General features: G+C 48.5%; 1 protein-coding gene across 7 annotated transcripts in view; it reads right to left on the minus strand.

Annotated features, from left to right (window-relative positions):
- SLC34A3 (solute carrier family 34 member 3) overlaps positions 1 to 22318 on the minus strand; it is a 46060-nt gene that overhangs the window by 18072 nt on the left and 5670 nt on the right. The window contains exon 1 of one of the 7 annotated variants that reach the window (XM_056538462.1): positions 5384 to 5496. The exons of 1 other annotated variant lie outside the window; for it this stretch is intronic. The gene's annotated coding sequence lies outside the window, so the exon portion shown is untranslated. Of the gene's footprint in view, positions 1 to 614; positions 1133 to 3460; positions 4137 to 4317; positions 4430 to 4510; positions 4603 to 4830; positions 4903 to 5383; positions 5497 to 22318 lie in introns of those variants that run through there. 5 more of the 7 variants (XM_056538465.1, XM_056538463.1, XM_056538464.1 and 2 more) reach the window with 5 other exon arrangements.

Consider the following 22318-nt stretch of genomic DNA (forward strand, 5'->3'; position numbering starts at 1 on the left):
CATCATCAATAGGGCCAAGGAGGGTGAAGGTTGTCTCATATCACCCCATGGTCCCATCATGAATAGGGCTGAGAAGGGGGAGGTGGTGAGGTCTATCCCATATCACTCCATGGTTCTATAATCAATAGGGCTGAGAAGGGTGAGGTCTATCCCATGTCACCCAATGGTTCCATCATGAATAGGGCTGAGAAGGGTGAGGTCTATCCCATATCACCCCATGGTTCTGTAATCAATAGGGCTGAGAAGGGTGAGGTCTATCCCATGTCACCCAATGGTTCCATCATGAATAGGGCCAAGGAGGGTGAAGTCTGTCTCATGTTACCACATGGTTCTATCATCAATAGGGCCAAGGAGGGTGAAGTCTATGTTAACTCACCCTTCTCAGCCCTATTCATGATGGAATCATGGAGTGACATGGGATAGACATTACCCTCCACAGTTCGATTATTGATGTAACCATGTAATAGACCTCCCCCTCCTCCGCCCTATTGATGACGAAATCATGGGGTAACATGGGATAGACCTCCTCCTCATCCCTATTGATAATGGAACCATTCTGTGACATGGGACAGACCCCACCCTCCTCGGCCCCATCTCTCTGCAGGACTTTTCACCTTTTCAAGTGCCCCAATATGGCACCCAGAGAAGTAGTTGTGTCCATAGACCTCAAGTCCATTGCCTTGGTGGGTGAGGAGCCTATAGGGCTTGATGGACCCACAATGTGGAATCGAGTGGAATTTTTTGGGCCACATTTCCTTAAATCAGAACTGACCACGTGGCCCTTGGTACAGGATCAGACAGGATCCGCCATCACTGACTGTCGAGGGCAGAACCCCTTTAAGAGTGCTGATCCTCCGGACCTCGGCACATCATAGATAACGTTATCTCGCAGGTTTTTTTTAGCGATTGCCTCTTCTGCAAATATTTCCCCAGTATCCTATAAACTGTGTATCTTTAACTTGTACTTTACGTTGTTTCTGTACATGACGTTTTTTTCGCTCGTACAAAGTGCAGGGGGAGGAAATTCTAAGAAGGTTGTAATTATTTATTTATGGCTGTTTTTTTCCCCTGTGAATACAATACTTCTATATGGTTTACTACGTGCATTCTGCTTTATGGCGCAATTACCCCAGGAGATGGTGGGTGACAGACTAATAATAGAAAGAGCTGCAGCACAGAGTGTTTCAGGAAGGGATGATAGTATGTACAGGGCTGTTTCTCAACCTGGGTTGCCTCCAGCTGTTGCAAAACTACGACTCCCAGCATGCCCGGACAGCCAACGGCTGTCCGGGCATGCTGGGAGTTGTAGTTTTGCAACAGCTGGAGGCACCCCGGTTGGGAAACGCTGACATGAACAATGTCGTGATGTGTGAGCAGGGAGGTGGTGAAAGGTAGGAAGCCACAGCAGCACAGAGCATTTCAGGGGACGACCGCGTAACTTTCTAATGGACTTTGTATATATTCCTGTGTACACAGCTGCTGGTTCGTTACAGTGCGTCATTGCAGACAATTGTAAACTTCACAGGTATTATAGTGTGCTACTTACCCTGATACATTGTAACGAACCACAGCTTAGGAACACATTAAAGGGGTACTCCACTTGGAAAACGTTTTCTTTTAAATCAACTGGTGGCGGAAAGTTAAACAGATTTGCAAATGACTTCTATTAAAAAAAAAAATCCCAATCCTTCCAGTACTTATCAGCTGCTGTATAATACACAGGAAGCTCTTTGCTTTTTGAATTTCCTTTCTGTCTGACCACAAGTGCTCTCTGCTGACACCTCTGTCCATGTCAGGAACTGTCCAGAGCAGGAAAGGTTTGATATGGGGATTTTCTCCTGGTCTGGACAGTTCCCGACATGGACAGAGGTGTCAGCAGAGAGCACTTGTGGTCAGACAGAAAGGAAATTGAGAAAGAAAAGAACTTCCTGTATATTATACAGAAGCTGATAAGTACTGGAAGGATTGGGATTTTTTTTTTTTTTTTATAGAAGTCATTTACAAATCCGTTTAACTTGCTGGTACCAGTTGATTTAAAAGAAAATGTTTTCCAGTGGAGGACCCCTTTAAGACTGCGCAGTCCCCTGTACGTTAAAGAGTATTGTTGATAATTGTTGGACCGATGACTTTAGTAAATATGTTTCAATTTCTATCAAGTTTCTAGATCTCTGCCGGCTGTCAGTGAATGACAATATGTTTTCTAACAAAGGGCGTAAACCTGCGGAAAAAAACTCTAAAATTTGTTATAATATAGAAGGTTTATCCTTTCCTGATGGTTTGTTACAATGGATATTAATGGGCACCTGATTTCAGGGGTGGCCCTCTCGGCAGAGAGAGCTTGGCAGAGTTGTACCCCTTACCATCCTTATTGTGTTTGAGGTGTTTGCCCGTTTCCCTTTTATTGTGCTGCGAACAGGGGTCCCTAATACTGAACCTAAAGTTTCAATCTTCCAGCCCCGGAGCCCCGGCATCAGCATAGCTTAAGGGAATACCAGAGGACTCAGGGGCAAAGTTGCAGTTCTGCCATAAGGAATTTATATTAGGAGGGGGTAGCGGTGATGTTAGTGCGGCTCTAACCTCGTGTACAGCCAGAGGAACCTGTGCTGAGAAAGCAGTAGGCATGACCGGCCCATGTGGGACTGAAAGCAAGGGAGAGACTCCAGTGCATGGACAGAGGGGACAGAGTATATAAAACCGAAATTGTGGTAGAGTTCCCCTATGTGTTCTGGCGAGGGTTCAGCATCTAAAAATTGTGTGGTATAGAGGGGGATCAGTGAGTGGGCCTGGGCACCATCACAACGTATACGTTAAAACTGCAACTTCTGTGATATCCTGAAAAGCTTCTCTTATTTTTGGCGTAATCGGCAGGATCACAGAACATGTTTCAGTCACCAGTGACCAGTACCTCTGTAACTATCCCTGTGAACGCAGCTATGGTCAGTGTTGACAGGCAGAAGGAAAGAGTACAGACAGCTGCGCCATTCTATCAAGTTCCCGTTGTCCATCTTCCTTTCCCCATCTCCCTGCTCTCACATCATGACACTGTTCATGTCAGTGGTTCCCAACCAGGGTGCCTCCGGCTGTTGCAAAACTACAACTTCCAGCATGCCCGGACAGCCAACGGCTGTCCGGGCATGCTGGGAGTTGTAGTTCTGCAACAGCTGGACGCACCCTGGTTAGGAAACACTGGGAAACAGTGTCATGATGTGTGAGCAGGGAGACGGGGCACCAGCAGCACAGAGTATTTCAGGGGACGGCCGTGCTGGTGATTAGGTTTGGAGAAAGAGGGACTTAGGTTGCGCGTGCATGCTGGGAGTTTTAGTTTTGCAACATCTGGAGGTCCCACAGTTTGGACACCACTTGACTAGAGTGACTTTTAGGCTGTCCGTGCATGCTGGGAATTCCTAGAGCGCCATAGAGGGTCAGAAGAAGTTCTGCTTCTGTGGTCTAACAATTTTACCTCAAAGTCTGTGGGATATGGTAACCAATGGACCCCCGGATGGGTCTACAGCTATGGCCGATGCCGAGAGGATTATCATGGACCATCTGTGGTCAAGAAGGTCAAGCGATTCTTCATCACAGCCAGTGAAACAATAAGGTTGGGCGCCAATGTGCAAGAGGCAACCGACTGTCAAGAAGAGGACAGTTAGTGCCAATATGGCTGTTTAGGGGACATGGCCTGTTCTTGTTACCATGACTACTCTGGTTGAAGCCACCTCAACCTTTCAAGATGGAAGAGAGACCCTCACACAATAGTGGAGGGAACAACTGGTTTACCCAGTTGCCGCTGCTGGGGGATTGGCCAACCTGGCATCTAGTTGGGCATCTTTACTGGTGATGGAATGAAACAAGAAGACCCCACTGTTAAGGGGCACCGAATGCTCCTGGAGGAACAGACTGTCTGACATTACATACAAAAGATAGCTGAGCACTACAGAAGTCATGGGATGGGCATGGGGGGGGCACCTTCAGGATCAAGGCCTGAGAAAGGTCGTTGTGTAGCGGCCATCAGGACCAACAGAGGAGTAATCCCCCTACAAAGTGACTGGGGTACCCCTGTGAGTGGCATATAGGCCACGCAACCCTCTCAGAGACCCCCAGTGGCACGGCGGGGCAGGCGACGTAGCCTACGGTCACTTCGATGCTGAGTTAAAATAGTTGACCAGTTGCCCATAGCAACCAATCAGATCGCTTCTTTCATTTTTGAAAAGGCCTCTGAAAAAATGAAAGCAGCCATCTGATTGGTTGCTACGGGCAACTGGGCAACTTTTCCTCAGCCCAGTTCTTGATGAATCTCCCCCTATATTGTTGTCCGACCTGTGGCAAAAACTACAACTCCCACCATGCCCCTGACATCGCTGAGGGCGTTCATGAAGGGTATCATAGCTTTGGGGCAGCCGCCGGTTGGAGAAGACTGGCCTAGAGCATCTGATCATAGATATGGAGGCATCATCTCATGTCTATGTACCACGTCTATGCTCCATCCTATACCGCCAATAGTTGTACATACATAGATACGGTATGATAGCCTAGGGAGGAGAACAGCAGCTGCCAGACACCTCTGGTAATGCTTGTGTGGTGGCCCAGTCTCAGTCAAGTCAGTCCAAGTCAATCTGTCTCAAGTCAGCGTGGCCCTGCATCAAATTGTCCAAATCCACCATCAGTCCCAGCAAGCCCTGTGGTCTCTGAAGTCACTAGTCACCTTCTTGGGCCTAGCCAAGCTGTATAGACTGTTACATCTATCTGACTCAGTAAAGCTGCCATTGTTCCGTAACTTGGCGTTGGAGTCATTATTTGCCCCCGTGCCTAGCCCAGGATCCAGCGATATACCTTCGGGTGATGTAGAGGATAAACCTTGCCCTGGCGTCACGAATACAAGGGGTAAATTCCATCTGCCCCTAAGGTAATTCCCTCTGCCCTCATCACACCCTCTACCACACTTGTCTTAGAAGGTACCTAAAAAATGGCAACCCACCCCCCTAAATGGGTGGTCTCAAACTGTAGCCCTCCAGATGTTGCAAAACTTCAACTCCCAGCATGCCCGGACAGCCAACGGCTGTCCGGGCATGCTGGGAGTTGAAGTTTTGCAATATCTGGAGGGCCACAGTTTGAGACCACTGCCCTACATTAAAAAATGGACGAGGGTCCCGCAGCCCCCCCCCCCACGCCGTAGATGTAAAAAGATTTCAGACTATCCTTCTGGAGAGCAAATTCGTAAATTTGATATATTTAGTATAATATAATAATTTAATATAATATTTTATAAATATAAATATTTAAAAAAATAATAAAAAAAAATCCAAAAATATTTTGAAAGACCATAGTAAGGTTCACCCCAAAAACAACACGACCCGCCAGGGTGCGGAGAGGCCCCCGAACTTACCAGAGAGCAGGATCTTCTTCTGGCCCAAATGCAAAGGAGCAGACCCGCGCCTCCCGTATATAACCTCAAGGAGCGGGGTCAAAGTTTTCTGCCCCGTCAGCAGGTTGTGTCTTTTTTCTATGGCTCCCGTTATTAATGTTTACTTACTTAATCTAATGGCACCCGATGTTTTTTCGGCCTGGCGGGTGGCGCTGTCCTCATTTGCTGGGGAGGTATATTGTCCTGTTTACGGCGCGGCCCGTGTCGCATCCAAGAAAGATTACGGCGTCTCATCTTACACTTTTATAATAATTCGGGATTTTATAACGTATTTACTAACTTATACGGGTTTGGTAGGGGCCAATAGACTCTCTGCAGGTCCCAGGAATACCATGTCAGAACTCGGTCAGGGTGCCCCTTTATTTAAAAAAAAAAAATAAATAAATTTAATTCGATTTTTTTCAAGAAATCGTTTAACATAGGCAATAAAAAAAGTGCAAAAATTAAAGGGGAACTCCAGCCAAAATGAACTTATCCCCAAGTAGCTGATCGTGAGGCTTCGGACTGCTGGGATGAGTTCATTTTGGCTGGAGTTCTCCTTTAGGGTACGTTCACACGTACGCAGATTTCACGCGCAGGATTTGATGCTGCAGATTTCAATGTAAACGAAATGACTGAGCGCAGCTTCTAATCGGCAGTTACAAATCCTGCGCATCAAATCCGCACAGGATCCTGTACATGTTTAGCTTTCTGGCACCAGTTTATTTATTTAAAAAAAAATGTTCCGGCTCCGAACAGTTCCTGACACGGAGAGAGGTGTCAGTAGAGAGCACTTTGGTCAGACTGGAAAGAACTACACAACTTCCTGTGGAGCATACAGCAGCTGATAAGTAATGGAAGGATTAAGATTTTTACATAGAAGTTATTTACAAATCTGTTTTACTTTCTGGCACCAGTTGATTTAAAAAAAAAAATGGTTTCCGGCAGAGTACTCCTTTAATCTTACCTATTTGTTTGCTATTTATCTCCTCTTTATGTGTCCTCCCTACAATTCCTGAGCGTTTTGGTTCATGAATATAATGCAAGGACTACAGTACGGACTGACACTGGCGTAAAATTATAGAAGAGAGAAATAGGGGAATGTAACCATTTATTTTACCATTTAAAGGGGTACTCCGGTGGAAAACTTTTTTTTTTCTTAATCAACTGGTGCCAGAAAGTTACACAGATTTGTAAATTACTTCTATTAAAAAATCTTAATCCTTCCAGTACTTATTAGCTGCTGAATACTACAGAGGAAATTCTTTTCTTTTTGGAACACAGAGCTCTCTGCTGACATCACGAGCACAGTGCTCTCTGCTGACAACTTTGTCCATTTTAAGAACTGTCCAGAGTAGGAGAAAATCCCCATAGCAAACATATGCTGTTCTGGACAGTTCCTAAAATGGGCAGAGATGTCAGCAGAGAGCACTGTGCTCGTGATGTCAGCAGAGAGCACTGTGTTCCAAAAAGAAAATAATTTCCTTTGTAATATTCAGCAGCTAATAAGTACTGGAAGGATTAAGATTTTTTAATAGAAGTAATTTACAAATCTGTTTAACTTTCTGGCACCAGTTGATTAAAAAAAATAAAAATAAAACAAGTTTTCCATCGGAGTACCCCTTTAAACCCACTTTTGATACCATTCACTGGATAGAAACCACAGGACTCGTTCATACTAAGCTTGCACAGTGTTTCCCAACCAGGGTGCCTCCGGCTGTTGCTGAACTACAACCCCCAGCATGCCCGGACTGCCTTTGGGTTAAATGGGAATACCCAGGGACAAGCCATATTCGATGTTCTAATCCCAAGATTTAACTGTAAGAAACTGCGCCAAAGTTATAAAATCAGAAAGTGCCGCGAGGAATGGCGGAATCCATCCCCCCCTCCCCCTTAGTATTATGCATCATTGCTTTATTATGAGATTTGCTGAGGGCTGTTGTGTCGGGCAGAAGACACGGATACGGAGTGTGCGCCGCGCGGCTTTCTTAAGTACTAAACCCATTAAGGATTATCGTCCCAGTACAAAATGCGCGGCTCGCTCCCCGGGAGATGTTTATGAATTTCTTACGGAGTTAATGTATCCAATAAAATATTCTTTTACAAGATCTTCAGCTTCCTTGTAGAAAGAACAAATTAACTTTTGTGACACTAGACGAGTACAGGGAAATTCCGATAATCCAGTATCATGATAGGTGCTGGATTATCAGATTTTTCTCCTGGTTGTCAGTGGTATATACAATCTATAGCTCCTGGTGGTCTGTGGTATATACAGTCTATAGCTCCTGGTGGTAAGTGGTATATACAATCTATAGCTCCTGGTTGTTACGCCGAGCGCTCCGGGTCCCCGCTCCTCCCCGGAGCGCTCGCTTCACTCTCCCCGCGGCAGCGCTCCGGTCACGTCCTCTGACCCGGGGCGCTGCGATTCCGCTGCCAGCCGGGATGCGATTCGCGATGCGGGTAGCGCCCGCTCGCGATGCGCACCCCGGCTCCCCTACCTGACTCGCTCTCCGTCTGTTCTGTCCCGGCGCGCGCGGCCCCGCTCCCTAGGGCGCGCGCGCGCCGGGTCTCTGCGATTTAAAGGGCCACTGCGCCGCTGATTGGCGCAGTGGTTCCAATCAGTGTGTTCACCTGTGCACTTCCCTATATCACCTCACTTCCCCTGCACTCCCTTGCCGGATCTTGTTGCCTTAGTGCCAGTGAAAGCGTTCCTTGTGTGTTCCTTGCCTGTGTTTCCAGACCTTCTGCCGTTGCCCCTGACTACGATCCTTGCTGCCTGCCCCGACCTTCTGCTACGTCCGACCTTGCTTTTGCCTACTCCCTTGTACCGCGCCTATCTTCAGCAGCCAGAGAGGTGAGCCGTTGCTAGTGGATACGACCTGGTCACTACCGCCGCAGCAAGACCATCCCGCTTTGCGGCGGGCTCTGGTGAAAACCAGTAGTGGCTTAGAACCGGTCCACTAGCACGGTCCACGCCAATCCCTCTCTGGCACAGAGGATCCACTACCTGCCAGCCGGCATCGTGACAGTAGATCCGGCCATGGATCCCGCTGAAGTTCCTCTGCCAGTTGTCGCTGACCTCACCACGGTGGTCGCCCAGCAGTCACAACAGATAGCGCAACAAGGCCAACAGCTGTCTCAACTGACCGTTATGCTACAACAGTTACTACCACAGCTTCAGCAGTCATCTCCTCCGCCAGCTCCTGCACCTCCTCCGCAGCGAGTGGCCGCTCCTGGGATACGCTTATCCTTGCCGGATAAATTTGATGGGGACTCTAAGTTTTGCCGTGGCTTTCTTTCCCAATGTTCCCTGCATCTGGAGATGATGTCGGACCTGTTTCCCACTGAAAGGTCTAAGGTGGCTTTCGTAGTCAGCCTTCTGTCCGGAAAAGCCCTGTCATGGGCCACACCGCTCTGGGACCGCAATGACCCCGTCACTGCCTCTGTACACTCCTTCTTCTCGGAAATCCGAAGTGTCTTTGAGGAACCTGCCCGAGCCTCTTCTGCTGAGACTGCCCTGTTGAACCTGGTCCAGGGTAATTCTTCCGTTGGCGAGTATGCCGTACAATTCCGTACTCTTGCTTCAGAATTGTCCTGGAATAATGAGGCCCTCTGCGCGACCTTCAAAAAAGGCCTATCCAGCAACATTAAAGATGTTCTGGCCGCACGAGAAATTCCTGCTAATCTACATGAACTTATTCACCTAGCCACTCGCATTGACATGCGTTTTTCCGAAAGGCGTCAGGAACTCCGCCAAGATATGGACTCTGTTCGCACGAGGCGTTTCTTCTCCTCGGCTCCTCTCTCCTCTGGTCCCCTGCAATCTGTTCCTGTGCCTCCCGCCGTGGAGGCTATGCAGGTCGACCGGTCTCGCCTGACACCTCAAGAGAGGACACGACGCCGTATGGAGAACCTCTGCCTGTACTGTGCTAGTACCGAACACTTCCTGAGAGATTGTCCTATCCGTCCTCCCCGCCTGGAAAGACGTACGCTGACTCCGCACAAAGATGAGACAGTCCTTGATGTCTACTCTGCTTCTCCACGTCTTACTGTGCCTGTGCGGATGTCTGCCTCTGCCTTCTCCTTCTCTACAGTGGCCTTCTTGGACTCTGGATCTGCAGGAAATTTTATTTTGGCCTCTCTCGTCAACAGGTTCAACATCCCGGTGACCAGTCTCGCCAGACCCCTCTACATCAATTGTGTAAATAATGAAAGATTGGACTGTACCATACGTTTCCGCACGGAGCCCCTTCTTATGAGCATCGGATCTCATCATGAGAGGATTGAACTTTTGGTCCTCCCCAATTGCACCTCGGAAATTCTCCTTGGACTTCCCTGGCTTCAACTTCATTCCCCTACCCTGGATTGGTCCACTGGGGAGATCAAGAGTTGGGGGTCCTCTTGTTCCAAGAACTGTCTAAAACCGGTTCCCAGTAACCCTTGCCGTAACTCTGTGGTTCCTCCAGTAACCGGTCTCCCTAAGGCCTATATGGACTTCGCGGATGTTTTCTGCAAAAAACAAGCTGAGACTCTACCTCCTCACAGGCCTTATGATTGCCCTATCGACCTCCTCCCGGGCACTACTCCACCCCGGGGCAGAATTTATCCTCTCTCTGCCCCAGAGACTCTTGCCATGTCCGAATACGTCCAGGAGAATCTAAAAAAGGGCTTTATTCGTAAATCCTCCTCTCCTGCCGGAGCCGGATTTTTCTTTGTGTCCAAAAAAGATGGCTCCCTACGTCCATGCATTGACTACCGCGGTCTTAATAAAATCACGGTTAAGAACCGCTACCCCTTACCCCTCATCTCTGAACTCTTTGATCGCCTCCAAGGTGCCCACATCTTCACTAAATTGGACTTAAGAGGCGCCTATAACCTCATCCGCATCAGAGAGGGGGACGAGTGGAAAACGGCATTTAACACCAGAGATGGACACTTTGAGTATCTAGTCATGCCCTTTGGACTGTGCAACGCCCCTGCCGTCTTCCAAGACTTTGTCAATGAAATTTTTCGTGATCTGTTATACTCCTGTGTTGTTGTATATCTGGACGATATCCTAATTTTTTCTGCCAATCTAGAAGAACACCGCCAGCATGTCCGTATGGTTCTTCAGAGACTTCGTGACAACCAACTCTATGCCAAAATTGAGAAATGTCTGTTTGAATGCCAATCTCTTCCTTTTCTAGGATATTTGGTCTCTGGCCAGGGACTACAGATGGATCCAGACAAACTCTCTGCCGTCTTAGATTGGCCACGCCCCTCCGGACTCCGTGCTATCCAACGCTTTTTGGGGTTCGCCAATTATTACAGGCAATTTATTCCACATTTTTCTACCGTTGTGGCTCCTATCGTGGCTTTAACCAAAAAAAATGCTGATCCCAAGTCCTGGCCCCCTCAAGCAGAAGACGCCTTTAAACGACTCAAGTCTGCCTTTTCTTCGGCTCCCGTCCTCTCCAGACCTGACCCTTCCAAACCCTTCCTATTGGAGGTTGATGCCTCCTCAGTGGGAGCTGGAGCTGTTCTTCTACAAAAAAATTCTTCCGGGCATGCTGTCACTTGTGGTTTTTTCTCTAGGACCTTCTCTCCAGCGGAGAGGAACTACTCCATCGGGGATCGAGAGCTTCTAGCCATTAAATTAGCACTTGAGGAATGGAGGCATCTGCTGGAGGGATCAAGTTCTCCTGTTATTATCTACACCGACCACAAGAACCTCTCCTACCTCCAGTCTGCCCAACGGCTGAATCCTCGCCAGGCCCGGTGGTCTCTGTTTTTTGCCCGATTTAATTTTGAGATTCACTTTCGTCCTGCCGATAAGAACATTAGGGCCGATGCTCTCTCTCGTTCCTCGGATGCCTCAGAAGTTGAACTCTCTCCGCAACACATCATTCCACCTGACTGCCTGATCTCCACTTCTCCTGCCTCCATCAGGCAGACTCCTCCAGGAAAGACCTTTGTTTCTCCTCGCCAACGCCTCGGAATCCTCAAATGGGGTCACTCCTCCCATCTCGCAGGTCATGCGGGTATCAAGAAATCTGTGCAACTCATCTCCCGCTTCTATTGGTGGCCGACTCTGGAGACGGATGTTGTGGACTTTGTGCGAGCCTGCACTATCTGTGCCCGGGATAAGACTCCTCGCCAGAAGCCCGCTGGTTTTCTTCATCCCCTGCCTGTCCCCGAACAGCCTTGGTCTCTGATTGGTATGGATTTTATTACTGATTTACCCCCTTCCCGTGGCAACACTGTTATTTGGGTGGTCGTTGATCGATTCTCCAAAATGGCACATTTCATCCCTCTTCCTGGTCTTCCTTCTGCGCCTCAGTTGGCTAAACAATTTTTTGTACACATTTTTCGTCTTCACGGGTTGCCTACGCAGATTGTCTCGGATAGAGGCGTCCAATTCGTGTCTAAATTCTGGAGGGCTCTCTGTAAACAACTCAAGATTAAATTAAATTTTTCTTCTGCATATCATCCCCAGTCCAATGGACAAGTAGAAAGGATTAACCAGATCTTGGGTGATTATTTGCGACATTTTGTTTCCTCCCGCCAGGATGACTGGGCAGATCTCCTCCCATGGGCCGAATTCTCGTATAACTTCAGGGTCTCTGAGTCTTCCTCCAAATCCCCATTTTTCGTGGTGTACGGCCGTCACCCTCTTCCCCCCCTCCCTACTCCCTTGCCCTCTGGTCTGCCCGCTGTGGATGAAATTTCTCGTGACCTTTCCATCATATGGAGAGAGACCCAAAATTCTCTCTTACAGGCTTCATCACGCATGAAGAAGTTCGCGGATAAGAAAAGAAGAGCTCCCCCCGTTTTTTCCCCTGGAGACAAGGTATGGCTCTCCGCTAAATATGTCCGCTTCCGTGTCCCTAGCTACAAGTTGGGACCACGCTATCTTGGTCCTTTCAAAATTTTGTGTCAAATTAATCCTGTCTCTTATAAACTTCTTCTTCCTCCCTCTCTTCGTATCCCTAATGCCTTTCACGTCTCTCTTCTCAAACCACTCATCCTCAACCGTTTTTCTCCCAAATCTGTTCCTCCCACTCCTGTTTCCGGCTCCTCGGACATCTTCTCGGTCAAAGAAATTTTAGCTGCCAAAAAGGTCAGAGGGAAAAATTTTTTTTTAGTGGACTGGGAGGGTTGTGGTCCTGAAGAGAGATCCTGGGAACCTGAGGACAACATCCTAGACAAAAGTCTGCTCCTCAGGTTCTCAGGCTCTAAGAAGAGGGGGAGACCCAAGGGGGGGGGTACTGTTACGCCGAGCGCTCCGGGTCCCCGCTCCTCCCCGGAGCGCTCGCTTCACTCTCCCCGCGGCAGCGCTCCGGTCACGTCCTCTGACCCGGGGCGCTGCGATTCCGCTGCCAGCCGGGATGCGATTCGCGATGCGGGTAGCGCCCGCTCGCGATGCGCACCCCGGCTCCCCTACCTGACTCGCTCTCCGTCTGTTCTGTCCCGGCGCGCGCGGCCCCGCTCCCTAGGGCGCGCGCGCGCCGGGTCTCTGCGATTTAAAGGGCCACTGCGCCGCTGATTGGCGCAGTGGTTCCAATCAGTGTGTTCACCTGTGCACTTCCCTATATCACCTCACTTCCCCTGCACTCCCTTGCCGGATCTTGTTGCCTTAGTGCCAGTGAAAGCGTTCCTTGTGTGTTCCTTGCCTGTGTTTCCAGACCTTCTGCCGTTGCCCCTGACTACGATCCTTGCTGCCTGCCCCGACCTTCTGCTACGTCCGACCTTGCTTTTGCCTACTCCCTTGTACCGCGCCTATCTTCAGCAGCCAGAGAGGTGAGCCGTTGCTAGTGGATACGACCTGGTCACTACCGCCGCAGCAAGACCATCCCGCTTTGCGGCGGGCTCTGGTGAAAACCAGTAGTGGCTTAGAACCGGTCCACTAGCACGGTCCACGCCAATCCCTCTCTGGCACAGAGGATCCACTACCTGCCAGCCGGCATCGTGACACTGGTGGTCTGTGGTATATACAGTCTATAGCTCCTGATGATCAGTGGTATATACAGTCTATAGCTCCTGGTGGTCTGTGGTATATACAATCTATAGCTCCTGGTGGTCTGTGGTATATACAGTCTATAGCTCCTGGTGGTAAGTGGTATATACAGTCTATAGCTCCTGGTGGTCTGTGGTATATACAGTCTATAGCTTCTGGTTGTAAGTGGTATATACAGTCTATAGCTTCTGGTGGTCTGTGGTATATACAGTCTATAGCTCCTGATGATCAGTGGTATATACAGTCTATAGCTCCTGGTGGTCTGTGGTATATAGAGTCTATAGCTTCTGGTGGTCTGTGGTATATACAATCTATAGCTCCTGGCCGTCTGTGGTATATACAGTCTATAGCTCCTGATGATCAGTGGTATATACAGTCTATAGCTCCTGGTGGTCTGTGGTATATACAGTCTATAGCTTCTGGTGGTCTGTGGTATATACAGTCTATAGCTCCTGATGATCAGTGGTATATACAGTCTATAGCTCGTGGTGGTCTGTGGTATATACAGTCTATAGCTCCTGGTGGTCAGTGGTATATACAGTCTATAGCTCCTGGTGGTCTGTGGTATATACAGTCTATAGCTTCTGGTGGTCTGTGGTATATACAGTCTATAGCTCCTCGTGATCTGTGGTATATATAGTCTATAGCTCCTGGTGGTCTGTGGTATATACAGTCTATAGCTTCTGGTGGTAAGTGGTATATACAGTCTATAGCTCCTGATGATCAGTGGTATATACAGTCTATAGCTCCTGGTGGTCTGTGGTATATACAGTATATAGCTTCTGGTGGTCTGTGGTATATACAGTCTATAGCTCCTGATGATCAGTGGTATATACAGTATATAACTCCTGGTGGTCAGTGGTATATACAGTCTATAGCTCCTGGTGGTCTGTGGTATATACAAACTATATCTCCTGATGATCAGTGGTATATACAGTCTATAGCTCCTGGTGGTCTGTGGTATATACAGTCTATAGCTTCTGGTGGTAAGTGGTATATAGAGTCTATACCTCCTGGCCGTCTGTGGTATATACAGTCTATAGCTCCTGATGATCAGTGGTATATACAGTCTATAGCTCCTGGTGGTCTGTGGTATATACAGTCTATAGCTTCTGGTGGTCTGTGGTATATACAGTCTATAGCTCCTGATGATCAGTGGTATATACAGTCTATAGCTCCTGGTGGTCTGTGGTATATACAGTCTATAGCTCCTGATGATCAGTGGTATATACAGTCTATAGCTCGTGGTGGTCTGTGGTATATACAGTCTATAGCTCCTGATGATCAGTGGTATATACAATCTATAGCTCCTGGTGGTCAGTGGTATATACAGTCTATAGCTCCTGGTGGTCTGTGGTATATAGAGTCTATAGCTCCTGATGATCAGTGGTATATACAATCTATAGCTCCTGGTGGTCAGTGGTGTATACAATTTACAGTGGTGCAAAAAAGTATTTAGTCAGCCACCAATTGTACAAGTTCTCCCCCTTATAAAGATGAGGCTGTAATTATCATCATAGGTTATAACCTCAACTATGAGACAGAATGAGAAAAAATCCATAAAATCACATTGTCAGATTATTAAAGAATTTATTTGTAAATTATGGTGGAAAATAAGTATTTGGTCAATAAGAAAAGTTCATCTCAATACTTTGTTATATCCCCTTTGTTGGTAATGACAGAGGTCACATGTTTTCTGTCTTCATAAGGTTCTCACACACTGTTGCTGGTATTTTGGCCCATTCCTCCATGCAGATCTCCTCTAGAGCAGTGATGTTTTGGGGCTGTCGCTGGGCAACACAGACTTTCAACTCCCATCAAAGGTTTTTTATGGGGTTGAGATGTGGAGACTGGCGAGGCCACTCCAGGACCTTGAAATGCTTCTTACAAAGCCACTCTTTCATTGCCCGGGCGGTGTGTTTGGGATCATTCTCATGCTGAAAGACCCAGCCACGTTTCATCTTCAATGCCCTGATGGAAGGAGGTTTTCACTCAAAATATCATGATAAATGGCCCCATTCATTCTTTCCTTTACATGGATCAGTCATCCTGGTCCCTTAGCAGAAAAACAGCCCCAAAGCATGATGTTTGCACCCCCATGCTTCACAGGAGGTATGGTGTTCTTTGGATGCAACGCAGCATTCTTTCTCCTCCAAACACGACGAGTTGAGTTTTTATCAAAAAGTTCTACTTTAGTGTCATCTAACCATATAACATTCTATCAATACTCTTCTGGATCATCAAAATGCTCTCTAGCAAACTTCAGACGGGCCCGGACATGTACTGGCTTAAGCAGGGGGACATGTCTGGCACTGCATGATTTGAGTCCCTGGCGGTGTAGTTTGTTACTGATGGAAGCCTTTGTTACTTTGGTCCATTGTGATCATTGTGACACCACAGGGTGAGCCCCAGATCGAGGGAGATGATCAGTGGTCTTGTATGTCTTCCATTTTCTAATAATTGCTCCCACAGTTGATTTCTTCACACCAAGCTGTTTGCCTGTTGCAGATTCAGTCTTCCCAGCCTGGTGCAGGTCTACAATTTTTTTTTCTGGTGTCCTCCGACAGCTCTTTGGTCTTGGCCATAGTGGTGTTTGGAGTGTGACTGTTTGAGGTTGTGGACAGGTGTCTTTTATACTGATCACAAGTTCAAACAGGAGCCATTAATACAGGTAACGAGTGGAGGACAGAGGAGACTCTTAAAGAAGAAGTTACAGGTCTGTGAGAGACAGAAATCTTACTTGTTTGTAGGTGACCAAATACTTATTTTCCACCATAATTTGCAAATAAATTCTTTAAAAATCAGACAATGAGATTTTATGGATTTTTTCTCATTCTGTCTCTCATAGTTGAGGTTATAACCTATGATGATAATTACAGCCTCATCTTTATAAGGGGGAGAACTTGAGTCTACGATTCTACAATTAAGCCTCACAGTGGGTGAAACGCGTCAGACCATTCTTCTGTATGTGAACTGCTTTATAAATAAAGACAAGCCTGTTTTATCTCCTACCTTGAGTGCCGGACGAAATTCTTTGGAGTAAGTGGGAGAACTTGAACAATTTGTGGCTGACTAAATATTTTTTGGCCCTACTGTATAGCTCCTGGTGGTCAGGTTTATGTACAATCTATAGCTCCTGGTGGTCAGGGGTATGTACAATCTATAGCTCCTGGTGGTCAGGGGTATGTACAATCTATAGCTCCTGGTGGTTAGGGGTATGTACAATCTATAGCTCCTGGTGGTCAGGGGTATGTACAATCTATAGCTCCTGGTGGTCAGGGGTATGTACAATCTATAGCTCCTGGTGGTCAGGGGTATGTACAATCTATAGCTCCTGGTGGTCAGGGTTATGTACAATCTATAGCTCCTGGTTTGTCAGGGGTATGTACAAACTATAGCTCCTGGTGGTCAGGGTTATGTACAATCTATAGCTCCTGGTGGTCAGGGGTATGTACAATCTATAGCTCCTGGTGGTCAGGGGTATGTACAATCTATATCTCCTGGTGGTCAGGGGTATGTACAATCTATAGCTCCTGGTGGTCAGGGTTATGTACAATCTATAGCTCCTGGTGGTCAGGGGTATGTACAATCTATAGCTCCTGGTGGTCAGGGGTATGTACAATCTATAGCTCCTGGTGGTCAGGGGTATGTACAATCTATAGCTCCTGGTGGTCAGGGGTATGTACAATCTATAGCTCCTGGTGGTCAGGGGTATGTACACTTTCACAGTCGGGCAGTAAGCTGCTATAGGTTCTGTGATGGGGGCCCATAGTAGAGGGGAGACGGGTCAGGACAGGGATCATCACTTATGGATCGCTCCTTCATAGACTTTACTCTCTGCAGCACACCCAGCTCTGTACATGTCCTGAACGTCCCATGACTCCCCGTTCCTTGTCTCGGCAGTGCCTCCAGGTGTCTCCAGGGGGCAGCGATCACCTGGTTACACATTTACAAACCTGTTTAGGCTGGAATTAGATGAGCGCCTGTCACGATTAACCCTTCACCCAATGAGAGGTGCAGATAGAAATCAGTGAATAACCCAGACAACTGCTCCGCTCCCTGTATTGTCCGGCCGCACAGAGGTTACTATGGGACGTACCATGCGTGTAAAGCCTGGAACATGTGGTGTGTCATCTGTCACTCTTATGGGGGCACTGTGGGTGTCATCTGTCACTCTTATGGGGGCACTGTGGGTGTCATCTGTCACTCTTATGGGGCACTGTGGGTGTCATATGTCACTCTTATGGGGCACTGTGGGTGTCATCTGTCACTCTTATGGGGGCACTGTGGGGGTCATCTGTCACTCTTATGGGGGCACTGTGGGTGTCATCTGTCACTCTTATGGGGCACTGTGGGTGTCATCTGTCACTTTTATGGGGCACTGTGGGTGTCATCTGTCACTCTTATGGGGCACTGTGGGTGTCATTCTTATGGGGGCACTGTGGCTGTCACTCTTATGGGGGCACTGTGGGTGTCATCTGTCACTCTTATGGGGGCACTGTGGGTGTCATCTGTCACTCTTATGGGGGCACTGTGGCTGTCACTCTTATGGGGCACTGTGGGTGTCATTCTTATGGGGCACTGTGGCTGTCACTCTTATGGGGCACTGTGGGTGTCACTCTTATGGGGCACTGTGGCTGTCACTCTTATAGAGCACTGTGGCTGTCACTCTTATGGGGCACTGTGGCTGTCACTCTTATGGGGCACTGTGGGTGTCACTCTTATGGGGGCACTGTGGGTGTCACTCTTATAGGGCACTATGGGTGTCACTCTTATGGGGCACTGTGGGTGTCACTCTTATGGGGCACTGTGGCTGTCACTCTTATGGGGGCACTGTGGGTGTCACTCTTATAGGGCACTGTGGGTGTCACTCTTATGGGGCACTGTGGGTGTCACTCTTATAGGGCACTGTGGGTGTCACTTTTATGGGGCACTGTGGGTATCATTCTTAAGGGGCACTGTGGGTGTCACTCTTATGGGGCACTGTGGGTGTCACTCTTATGGGGCACTGTGGGTGTCACTTTTATGGGGCACTGTGGGTGTCACTCTTATGGGGCACTGTGGGTGTCACTCTTATGGGGCACTGTGGGTGTCACTCTTATGGGGCACTGTGGCTGTCACTCTTATGGGGCACTGCGGGTGTCACTCTTATGGGGCACTTTGGCTGTCACTTTTATGGGGCACTGTGGCTGTCACTTTTATGGGGCACTGTGGGTGTCACTCTTATGGGGCACTGTGGGTGTCACTCTTATGGGGTACTGCGGGTGTCACTCTTATGGGGCACTGTGGCTGTCACTTTTATGGGGCACTGTGGGTGTCACTCTTATGGGGCACTGTGGGTGTCACTCTTATGGGGTACTGTGGGTGTCACTCTTATGGGGGCACTGCGGGTGTCACTCTTATGGGGCACTGTGGCTGTCACTTTTATGGGGCACTGCGGGTGTCACTCTTATGGGGCACTGTGGGTGTCACTCTTATGGGGCACTGTGGGTGTCACTTTTATGGGGTACTGTGGCTGTCACTCTTATGGGGGCAGTGTGGCTGTCACTCTTATGGGGCAATGTGGCTGTCACTCTTATGGGGCACTGTGGCTGTCACTTTTATGGGGCACTGCGGGTGTCACTCTTATGGGGCACTGTGGGTGTCACTCTTATGGGGCACTGTGGCTGTCACTCTTATGGGGCACTGTGGCTGTCACTTTTATGGGGCACTGTGGCTGTCACTTTTATGGGGCACTGTGGGTGTCACTCTTATGGGGCACTGTGGGTGTCACTCTTATGGGGTACTGTGGGTGTCACTCTTATGGGGCCACTGCGGGTGTCACTTTTATGGGGCACTGTGGCTGTCACTCTTATGGGGGCACTGTGGGTGTTCACATCTGTGTTCCTATTTCCATCATAGGAAGAGATCAGCAATGACGGCAGAGCAGGATCACATGACACATAAGATCGATCACATGACCCAGCGCTGGTCACTGACTATAACGCCCTATATCCGTTTTTTATCATTTTATTAGAAAATAACTCTTTCAGCATTTCTATCAGTCTGTGGCGCCTCCAGCGTAGGTGTGAACTGTACCTATGAGATTGTTTTGGTGACAGGAGTGTTACATCACCAGGGGGCGCCTCTGACCCATCCTTTAGTCACCAGGGGGCGCCTCTGACCCATCCTTTAGTCACCAGGGGGCGCCTCTGACCCATCCTTTAGTCACCAGGGGGCGCCTCTGACCCATCCTTTAGTCACCAGAAGACGCAGATCAGACACTTATCCCCCCAATGCAGTGGTCTCCAAACTGTGGACCTCCAGATGTCACAAAACTACAATTCCCAGCATGCCCGGAGAGCCAACGACTGTCTGGGCATGCTATGAGATGTAGTTTTGCAACATCTGGAGGGCCACTGTTTGGAGACCACTGGACTAAAAGTTCAAGATACATTGTAGTAAACCTTCAGCTGTGAGAAGTGTTAGTCACTCACTGACAGCAAGTAGAGGTCTTACAAATGAAAGTTCTTGTTTATTAGTATTATATTTCAGGGGCCGTCTGATCATCCAGAATATTTGTATACTGGGCACATATCCCCTACTATACTGACCGCTGATATTACCGCCCCCTGTGTTCTGGATGTGTGTGGCTCATCTGAGGGGAGGGGGGGGGGTCTCCTGGGGGTCATCATCCGTGGGTCTTTTGTGGTCATCATTAAGGGCCTCTTGGGGTTATCATCAAACTCATTATCTGATGGTCTCTTGAGGTCATCGTCTGGTGGTCTTTTAGGGTCATTATTGGGAGGTATCTTGTCTTCATCATCGGGGTCTCTTGGATTCATCATCAGGGGGCCTCTTGGGATCATTATTGGGAAGTCTCTTGAGGTCATCATCGGGGTGGACTTTTGGGGTCATCATCGGGGTGGCCTTTTGGGGTCATTATATGGGTAGCCTCTTGGGGGTCATCATTGGGGGGCCTCTTGGGGTCATCACGTTGGGTCTCTTGGGGTCTTCACTGATGGGTCTCTTGGGGTCATCATCAAGGGGTCTCATGGGATCATCATCGGGGGGGCCTCTTGGGGTCATCATCAAGGGGTCTCATGGGATCATCATCGGGGGGGCCTCTTGGGGTCATCATCAAGGGGTCTCATGGGGTCATCATCAGGGGACCTTTTGGGGTCATTATTGGGGTGGCCTCTTGGGGGTCATCATTGGGGGGCCTCTTGGGGTCATCACGTTGGGTCTCTTGGGGTCTTCACTCATGAACTCATTATTTGGTGGTCTCTTGAGGTCATCGTCTGGTGGTCTTTTAAGGTCATTATTGGGAGGTATCTAAGGGTCATCATCGGGGGTCTCTTGGGGTCATCATCAGGGGTCTTTTGGGGTCATCATCAGGGGGCCTCTTGGGATCATTATTGGGAGATCTCTTAAGGTCATCATCGGGGTGGCCTTTTGGGGTCATTATTGGGGTGGCCTCTTGGGGTCATCACGTTGGGTCTCTTGGGGTCTTCATTGATGGGTCTCATGGGGTCATTATTGGGAGGTCTCTTGGGGTCATCATCTGGGGGTCTCTTGGGGTTATCAAGGGGTCTCTTGGGTTCATCATCATGGGGCCTCTTGGGATCATTATTGGGAGGTCTCTTGGGGTCATCATCAGGGGGTCTCATAGGGTAATCATCGGGGTGGTCTCTTGGGGGTCATCATTGGGGGGCCTCTTGGGGTCATCACGTTGGGTCTCTTGGGGTCTTCACTGATAGGTCTCTTAGGGTCATCATCAAGGAGTCTTATGGGGTCATCATCGGGGTGGCCTCTTGGGGTCATCATCAAGGGGTCTCATGGGGTCATCATCAGGGGACCTCTTGGGATCATTATTGGGAGGTCTCTTGGGGTCCTCACGGTAAAGAAGGCGTGTTGCCCCTTTAGACTAAACCTTTTCTTCTCCAGACGGAGGGAGTGCCCCCTCGTCCTTTGGGGGGGTTTAACCTGGAACAGTTTTTCTCCATATTTTTTGTATGGGCCATTTATATACTTATATACGTTTATCATATCCCCCCTTAAACGTCTCTTCTCAAGACTAAACAATTGTAACTCCTTTAATCGCTCCTCATAGCTAAGATGATCCATGCCCCATATTAGTTTAGTCGCGCGTCTCTGCACCCTTTCCAACTCCGCAGTGTCCCCTTTATGGACAGGTGCCCAAAACTGAACAGCATACCTTGATCTAATGCTTCTCAGCAACATTTATTAAACTAACAGTTCGTTATTGTACTTTATGATCATGAAGTGTAAGCCCACTAGTCACGTCACAGCCACCTGTAAGTAGCAGGTCCCTAACGTCCCTAGCAGAAAATGGCGCTGCCTCGAGCAGCGACCACCACCGCCGCAACAACAGTACCCACAGAGGGAACAGCCCACTGGCAGAGCAGCCCCAAACCAGACCCTAGGCCGCGCCCTCCCACAGACACGGCGCTGCGGCAGCAATGGACGCCGTACAGCGCAGCACTAATGTGAACAGGTGTTTACACTGATCTGTCACCATCTGCAGCTCCAGAGAACAAACTTCTGCTCATTCTGTGACAGGTTTCACCTTCTTTCTGTTGTCTTCTATACAGGAGATTACACATGTTTACATAAACGCACATATTGACCCGCACGCCTGTGCCCACCACATACAAAACCTGGGGGCTTGTCATGGTGCCAGCTATTCAGATACTATATAGGAGGTGTTTGATTATATTATATGGGCACTGTATGGTAGTATTATATGGGCACTGTACGGTAGTATTATATGGGTGCTGTATGGTAGTATTATATGGGTGCTGTATGGTAGTATTATATGGGAGTTGTATGGTAATATTATATGGGCACTATATGGTAGGATTATATAGGGGCTGTATGGTAGTATTTTATGGGTTCTGTATGGTAATATATGGGTGCTG

Source organism: Hyla sarda, chromosome 9 (assembly GCF_029499605.1).
Source record: "Hyla sarda isolate aHylSar1 chromosome 9, aHylSar1.hap1, whole genome shotgun sequence".
Classification (NCBI taxonomy): domain Eukaryota; kingdom Metazoa; phylum Chordata; class Amphibia; order Anura; family Hylidae; genus Hyla; species Hyla sarda.